This window comes from Bubalus bubalis, chromosome 9 (assembly GCF_019923935.1).
Source record: "Bubalus bubalis isolate 160015118507 breed Murrah chromosome 9, NDDB_SH_1, whole genome shotgun sequence".
In the NCBI taxonomy this organism is placed as follows: domain Eukaryota; kingdom Metazoa; phylum Chordata; class Mammalia; order Artiodactyla; family Bovidae; genus Bubalus; species Bubalus bubalis.
The window spans coordinates 11,974,577-11,983,578 of NC_059165.1; positions in this window are offsets into that span (position 1 = coordinate 11,974,577).

The following is a 9,002-nucleotide window of genomic DNA, read 5'->3' on the forward strand; positions in this document are numbered from 1 at the left end:
TGTGAAAACTTGGCAACAAGTATTGGTTCATCAATGAAATCTTTTACTAGTTTTATTCTGACAGTTTCTAACTCTCTGAGAGGCTCTAAGCTATTTGAATATCTTAAGCTTCCCGTGCCTCTTAAGGCTGGGAGACTGTAAACAATTGTATGCATAGCTGTAGGTGTCCGGGTAAACTTGTCCGGCGAGTTAGAGAGCCATCTGAGGGGTTTGGATTTAAACACTCCTAATTGCCCAGGAACTTTATTAATTGGAGCTGTAAGTTAACTCTTTGACAGAGAGAGTGAGATGGTGGTGGGGGACAGCCCCCAGTAAAGTCAGAGGTGAGAGCACAAAGCAATAAAGTAGGCAGACTCTGGTTTTTGGGGGTAGATGCTCGAGAATATCCGGGGGGACTCCCGAGGCTCGATCCCGCCTTTGCATATGCCGAGCCTCCTTCCTCATGACCTTTGTCACGAGTGGAATGTCTCTCGCCGGCTCCTGGCAGTAAGGGATTTGATTTAGATCATACCTGAATGGTCTAGTGGTTTTGCCCACTTTCTTTAATTTACATTGGAATTTAGCAATATGGAGTTCCTGATCTGAGGCACAGTCAGCTCCCGGTCTTGTTTTTGCTGACTATATAGAGCCTCTCCTTCTTTGCTGCAAAGAATATCATCAATCTGATTTCAGTGTTGACCATCTGGTGATGTCTATGTGTAGTGTCTTCTCTTGTATTGTTGGAAGAGGGTGTTTGCTATGACCAGTGCATTCTCTTGGAAAAGCTCTGTTAGCTTTTGACCTGCTTCATTCTGTACTCCAAGGCCAAATTTGCCTGTTACTCCAGGTATCTCTAGACTTCCTAATTTTGCATTCCAGTCCTCTATAATGAAAATGACATCTTTTGGGGGTGCTAGTTTTAGAAGGTCTTGTAGGTCTTCATAGAACTGTTCAACTTCGGCTTCTTCAGCATTACTCATCGGGACACAAAGTTGGATTACTGTTATAGTGAATGGTTTGCTTTGGAAATGAACAGAGATCAATCTGTCATTTTTGAGATTGCATCCAAGTACTGCATTTCGGTCTCTTTAATTGACTATGATGGCTACTCCATTTCTTCTAAGCGATTCCTGCCTGCAGTAGCATATATAATGGTCATCTGAGTTAAATACACCCTTTCTAGTCCATTTTAGTTCAATGATTCCTAAAATGTCAATGTTCACTTCTTGCCATATCCTGTTTGGCCACTTCTGATTTGCCTTGATTCATGGACCTAACATTCCAGGTTCCTATGTAATATTGCTCTTTACAGCGTCAGACTTTACTTCCATCACCAGTCACATTCACAATTGGGTGTTGTTTTTGCTTTGGCTCCATCTCTTCATTCTTTCTGGAGTTATTTCTCCACTGATATACAGTAGCATATTGGGCACCTACCGACCTGAGAAGTTCATCTTTCAGTGTCCTATCTATTTGCCTGTTCATACTGTTCATGGGGTTCTCAAGGCAAGAATACTGCAGTGGTTTGCCATTTCCTTTCAGAACTCTCTGACATGACCTGTCCGACTTGGGTGGCCCTACACGTCATGGCTCATAGTTTCATTGAGCTAGACAAGGCTGTGGTCCATGTGATAAGTTTGGTTAGTTTTCTGTGATTGTGGCTTTCATTCTGCTGCTCTCTGATGGAGAAGGATAAGAGGCTTATGGAAGCTTCCTGATGGGAGAGACTGAGGGGGAAAGAAGGTCTTGTTCTGATGGGCAGGGACATTTTTCGTAAATCTTTAATCCAATTTTCTGTTGATGAGAGATCAATAACTTCATGTAAAATCTGGACAAGGTATAAGCTTATAAGATCTACCTAAATATGGCTATTCTTAGAGCTACACAACTGTAGATAATTAGTCTAACAATGTCACGTTAGACCATCTGGAAGTTTAGCTATACCCTCCATCCCAGCTTTATGCACACAAGAATGCAACAATTCTGCACACAGTCTGGTCTGGATACACACTAGGGAATACCTCAATTGAGCTGGGTTTACTTTATCGATCTTGGAGTTGTGTAATCACAACAGTAGCCTGATTACAGAACATATAAACAAGAGAATTACTTCACCTGAAATAGTCCTGTTGCCCACAGCCTTCCCAGGATAACACATCCTGGTCTAGGTATTCTCTTGAATTGAGACCTCTGGAACTAGAACTAGGGTCAGTTAACCACCTGTCTCTCAGATGGTGTCATCAGGCTCTTAGATACACTGTGGACCTCTCTTAATTTTCTGCCAATTTTCATCCTTACTGAAAGAAACAAAGATAACTGGGAAATAGCTTTGGATTAAAGTTGCCAAAAATGCTAAAAATTTTAACTTACTACAGTGTCCAGTTCATAAAACCTTTCTCCTTATATGTTCCATTGAGTCTTATAGCACACACATTTATCAAATTTATGGCATAATCTCAGACTCAGCATCTCTCAAAGGGCCCAATATCTTTCTGTCACCAAGCTTATTCTCCCTCTCTTAGCATTAATTTTATTGCTGGACTTTTCTATTTGTCTAACTCAAAACCTAACATTTCTTTCTCCCTCATATGCCACATCCAATCAATCTTCAAGTGTTCTAAGTTTGCCTTATCAATCTTGAGAATCTATCCCTCAATGGCTATATCCTCAGCTTCTGATTTATTTCTAGCCTTCATGGTTCCTCAGCTAAGCTACTTAGGGAGCTTCCTAATTGGATTTATTGCTATAGTCCCATGTCACCTAAATCCATTCTTCACAATGCAGCTATCAGAATGACTTTGTAAATCCAGACCTTATCATTTTATTTGCCCACTCAAGCTCTTTTCATAACTATCAAACACAAGCATTTTGTTTAAATAGGATAGCTGCTAATGCCTATATCTTTTTATTCCTTTTGATCTTTCACAGCAGCATTTCTAGTCATAAGGTCTTAAACTTTATCTACAAGAAATACCAAAGTCTTCTCAAACTTTCCCTGAACTTCAGCCCCATTTGCACATAACATTCTCACTTCCAAGGAAAATCTGTTCTTTGCCTTTCTAACAAATGCCACCTTCCACCTCAGTCATACTGACAGAAACTCTAGTTATACAAGTTGAGTGAAGATTTTTAAATTTTACTGAAGAATAGTTGATTTACAATGTGTTACTTTCTGCTGTACAGCAAAGTGACTCAGTTTATATACGTAATATATATATAATTTCATATTCTTTTCCATATGGTTTATCACAAGATATTAAGGAAGGACCTATTGTCGATCGACCCACCCTATATATAAGAGTTTGCATCTGCTAATTACAACCTCCCAGTCCTGCTCTCACTTACCTCATCTTTACAGCCACAAGTCTGTTTTCTATGCCCATGAGTTTGTTCCTCTCAAGTAGGTAAGTTCATTCATGTCACATTTTAAATTTCACATATAAGTGATATCATACAGTATTTGTCTTTCTGAGTTTCTTCACTTAGCATGAAAATCTCTAGTCCCATCCATGCTGCTACAAATGGCATTGTTTCATCCTTTTTTATGGATGTATTCCACTGTGTAGTATATCACATCTCTTACTTCATTCATCTGCCAATGGACTTTTATGTTCTTTGCCTGTCTTGGCTATTGTGGATGGGGCTGCTATAAAAATAGAGGCACATATACCTTTTCAAATTAGAGTTTTGCTTGGGTGAGTGAAAATATTTTTACATCAAAGAGGTTTAGCTGCTCCAGAGAATGATGTCTGCCTACTCCAGTCATGGTTCTCTCATTACCTTTGACCAATGATCTAAGTCATCTCCTTCTCATTAGCATAAGGTTCAACATATACATAAGGTACAGTTCTGGCTGAGACAGGATAAGTGTTCCCTAGAAAGGTGACTTTATCAAAATAAAAAGAAATCATCTCAAAAGGAGAAAGCCCTTTATCCTCTATTCTTATACTCTTTTTTTTTTTTCAGAGTCTTCTTGTCATCACAAGGCAACAAGCAAACACGCTCAGAAGGGTAGAGAAGGAAGAAGAAATTGGGATCAAATTCCCAGTAGACTTTAATTTTTATTTCATAAGATAACAATGTTATTTTAGCATTATAAAGCTCTCATATATCATGGGCTGCAAAATATGAAGAGAAGATTATCACTAGGCAAAATATAATCAAATAGAAGTCCAGTTTAAAAAGATCACTTTGGTTCATGCCATAAACCTTTTTCTCTTATTATTCCATCAGGAAGCTTGATCTAAAATTCACTATTAATAGTATTGAATAATAGGAACTAATAGCATGGAAAATACAATTGACCCTTGAACAACACAGGGGTTAGAGATGCTGACTGAACATGCAATCAAAAACCCCAAAAAGCTAGGAATAATTTATAGTCAACCCCCTATACCTCTGTTTCTGCACCCATGAATTCAACCAACGGTAGGATTGTATAGTGCATGCATGCGTATTCAACTGCTTTAGTCAGTGTCTGACCCTTTGCGACCCTACAGACTGTAGCCCTCCAGGCTCCTCTGCCCATGGGATTCTCTAGGCATGAATACTGGAGTGGGTTGCTGTGCCCTCCTCAGGATTGTGTAGTGCTGTGCCTATTTATTGAAAAATGTAAGTGGACCCATACAGTTCAAACCCACATTGTTCATGAGTCTACCATGCAGTATGTTTAACAATGAACATTGTCTCAAAAGAAAATATTTATTAAATATCTCAATTACTATAAGGAAATATTATTCATATATTAAATGAACAATTCAGTCATTTTAATGACAAATATATTCTAATTATAATTTAAAATCCATTATATTGTCATCTTTTGCCTCATATTGAATAAAATAGTTTTTTTATTGACTATACTGTTATTTATTTTTAATATAAATTTATTTATTTTAATTGGAGGCTAATTGCTCTCAATATTGTATTGGTTTTGCCATACATCAACATGAATCCACCACGGGTGTACACGTGTTCCCCATCCTGAACCCTCCTCCCACCTTGCTCCCCATACCATCCTTCTGGGTCATCCAGGTGCACCAGCCCCGAGCATCCTGTGTCCTGCATCAAACCTGGACTGGCAATTCATTTCACATATGATATTATACATGTTTCAATGCCATTCTCCCAAATCATCCCACCCTTGCCCTCTCCCGCAGAGTCCAAAAGACTGTTCCATACATCTGTGTCTCTTGCTGTCTCGCATACAGGTTATCATTACCATCTTTCTAAATTCCATATATATGCGTTAGTATACTGTATTGGTGTTTTTCTTTCTGGCTTTCTTCACCCTGTATAATAGGCTCCAGTTTCATCCACCTCATTAGAACTGACTCAATTGTATTCTTTTTAATGGCTGAGTAATACTCCATTGTGTATATGTACCCCAGATTTCTTTTCCATTCATCTGCTGATGGACATCTAAGGTGCTTCCATGTCCTGGCCTATTATAAACAGTGCTGTGATGAACATTGGGGTACACATGTCTCTTTCAATTCTGGTTTCCTTGGTGTGTATGCCCAGCAGTAGGATTGCTGGGTCATAAGGCAGTTCTGTTTCCAGTTGTTTAAGGAATCTCCACACTGTTCTCCATAGTGGCTGTACTAGTTTGCATTCCCACCGACAGTATAAGAGGGTTCCCTTTTCTCCACACCCTCTCCAGCATTTATTGCTTGTAGACTTTTGGATCGCAGCCATTCTGACTGGTGTGAAATGGTACCTCATTGTGGTTTTGATTTGCATTTCTCTGCTAATGAGTGATGTTGAGCATCTTTTCATGTGTTTGTTAGCAATCTGTACACTTTGTTTTAGTTTGCTTTTCCCCCCATTTCACATGTCTTTGCTGTAAAGTTACAACAGGAGAGCCAAATACTTAATACTGAAATACATAATATGATGAAAATAAGAAATCATTGCAAAGACTAGTCCAGGGTCTATATAAATAATACAGTCATGTCTAGAAAAACAATTCCTACCCTAATCTCTAGAAACTGTTATGTAGCTCAGTCAGTAAAGAATCTGCCTGCAATGCAGGAGACCAGGTTGGATTCCTGGGTTGGGAAGATCCCCTGGAGAAAGAAATGGCAACCCACTCCAGTATTCTTGCCTGGAGAATCCCATGGACAGAGGATCCTGGAGGGCTATAGTCCATGAGGTCAAGGAGTCGGACACGGCTTATCGACTAAACCACCACCAGCACCAAGAGCAGAGGAATAGGTTTTTATTTGGTAGACACTAATAGAAGAAATAATTCTGAATGTGATCAGGCATTATTTTGCAGTTTTTACTTTAGCTCCAACACACAAAAGGAAATCCTTCCACTTATCTAAATGTATATCCTTGTTTTAACAGCTTACATTTAAAAAAGACAATCATTTTTTTTTTTCATTTAATTAGACTATGAGCCTATGTCTATGTAGCAAAATTAACTTAGAAAATTCCAAACACAAGAGAGAATCAGTTACATACTTATCTGTGATCACCCACCTCACCTTGAGCAACTTCACCTTCCCAAGTGCTATAAACTATGCAAGGGAAACAAGATTGAGGTGGTTATCCAGAATATTTAGTGGGGAGAAAGCCAAATTACTTTCAAGTTCTAGAAAATTAATTCATAAACACTGTCCTTTGTGTTCAAATTCCAGAATGAAAGATATGTCTAATTTTTTCATTCAGTCTGTCAGTAATTAAAGTTCCAGGCAACATGCTAGTCATCATGGAAATCAAGACTAAGATAAAAGCATTGTCTTAAAATATTGTAGACCAAGTAGGAGAGAGAAAAGTGAATAAAGAGGTACAAAACTGACTATTACATTTGTAACTGTGGTATGAAAAGATAAAGAAATAGGTGAAAAAAATAAAAATAGAGGAAGGCTACAGAGAAAACGTGATATTTAAGCTGATCCTTGAAGGATGAGCAACAGAGCACAGAAAGAGATACGAAGAAAGGGATTTTGAGGCCAAAGATTTTGTCATAAGCAGCTTAGCAAAGGTAGGACGCAGTGTAAGTACAAGAGAAACACAAAAGACACAGTTGGCCAGATTATGGAATGCTTTTAATTTCAAGGCAAATAGGCATGTAGGAAATAGGGCAACATGCTAGTCATCATGGAAATCAAGACTAAGATAAAAGCATTGTCTTAAAATATTGTAGACCAAGTAGGAGAGAGAAAAGTGAATAAAGAGGTACAAAACTGACTATTACATTTGTAACTGTGGTATGAAAAGATAAAGAAATAGGTGAAAAAAATAAAAATAGAGGAAGGCTACAGAGAAAACGTGATATTTAAGCTGATCCTTGAAGGATGAGCAACAGAGCACAGAAAGAGATACGAAGAAAGGGATTTTGAGGCCAAAGATTTTGTCATAAGCAGCTTAGCAAAGGTAGGACGCAGTGTAAGTACAAGAGAAACACAAAAGACACAGTTGGCCAGATTATGGAATGCTTTTAATTTCAAGGCAAATAGGCATGTAGGAAATAGGGCATCACTGTAGTACTTAAACGAGTCAGAGATATATCTGGGTTTTTGGTAGAGTCCCTTGGTAGGTCTGTGAAAGATGAGTTTTAAAGGGACAAGACTGGAGACAGGGGCATGAGTTATGATACAGCACATGGATCAATCAATCAATCTCTGTAGTATCTTAAGAAGATTGACAAGGTAAAGAGAATGGAGTAGGTCTGAAGAAGCTAGAGAAGTAAATTAGACTGAACTTAGAGACACTTGGGATTTGAGTCTTCAAGGTAAAATAAGAAAACCGTTTGGCTTATTGAGGGTGTTTCAATTTACTGAAGGATAAAAGAAGGAAAACCAAAGTGGATTACTTTTGTGGTTCTTACTTACGTTGGTTATTTTTGTTTGTTCGGAGAATGAGAATGGATGGAAAACAGTAAGTCTACTGGTGGCCAACAAGCTGTCAGAAATGTGTGCTGTGGGAACGGTTTTCAATACATTTAACAAACAGCTTAACGGGAGCACCAGGTGAGGCCAGCTGGGAGGCGGCGCCGGTGCCTAAAGCCGCCCTGTTGTGTCAAGTCTTCAACTTCTCAAGTGCAGGAGATGCGAAGCAGGACATTGTGGGAAGGAGTGTGGCAGTAGGGTGCAGGCAGTGACTGTTAACTAGTATGGAAGTATTTCAAGATTTTAACTACCAGTATGTTAAGAGGGTCCATACAACCTAGGCATCGTCCCTCAGTGAAGTTAGGAAACAGCACAATTCAAAAATCTGTAGTTCTTTCCACACTTTAAGATACAGAGGCAGCATGTCTCTTTGGTGGAGAATGTTCTTTTGAATGGGAGCACTTTAATGGTATTTTATTTTTGCAAGATAAGTCTCAGGCTCAGGACCTAGGCCACAAGGTACAAGTGGAGGGAAAAAGGGGGGAAATACTTTCAATAACAAACCAAAAGAATTTCTCATATGTTGGAGAGAAGATATTTGCCCTAAAGAGATATTTTGATAGAGGAGACTTTTTTAGCCTTTCCTAAGAGTCAATGACGGAGAAAGCAATGGCACCCCACTCCAGTACTTTTGCCTAGAAAATCCCATGGACGGAGGAGCCTGGTAGGCTGCAGTCCATGGGGTCGCTAGAGTTGGACACGACTGAGCGACTTCACTTTCACTTTTCACTTTCATGCATCGGAGAAGGAAATGGCAACCCACTCCAATGTTCTTGCCTGGAGAATCCCAGGGACGGGAAGCCTAGTAGGCTGCCATCTCTGGGGTCGCACAGAGTCGGACATGACTAAAGCGATGCAGATGCAGCAGCAGCAGCAAGAGTCAACGAGGCAAGAACTTTAACAGGATGAGTGGGTCCCAGCAAGATGGCGGCTGACGAGACCCAAGTAGAGGAGCAGCCAGCAGGCTGGTGCCAGGGAAAAGTAGGATAAATGTCAAGTGTGGGGGGAAGGGATCTGATGAACACAGCTATGAAATGCAGAAGCAGTGATTTGGTAGCCAAAGTTAACAAAGCATAAGTCCCAAACAGGAAATAATAAGTACCAATTTAAGGTTCTTTTGAGGATATT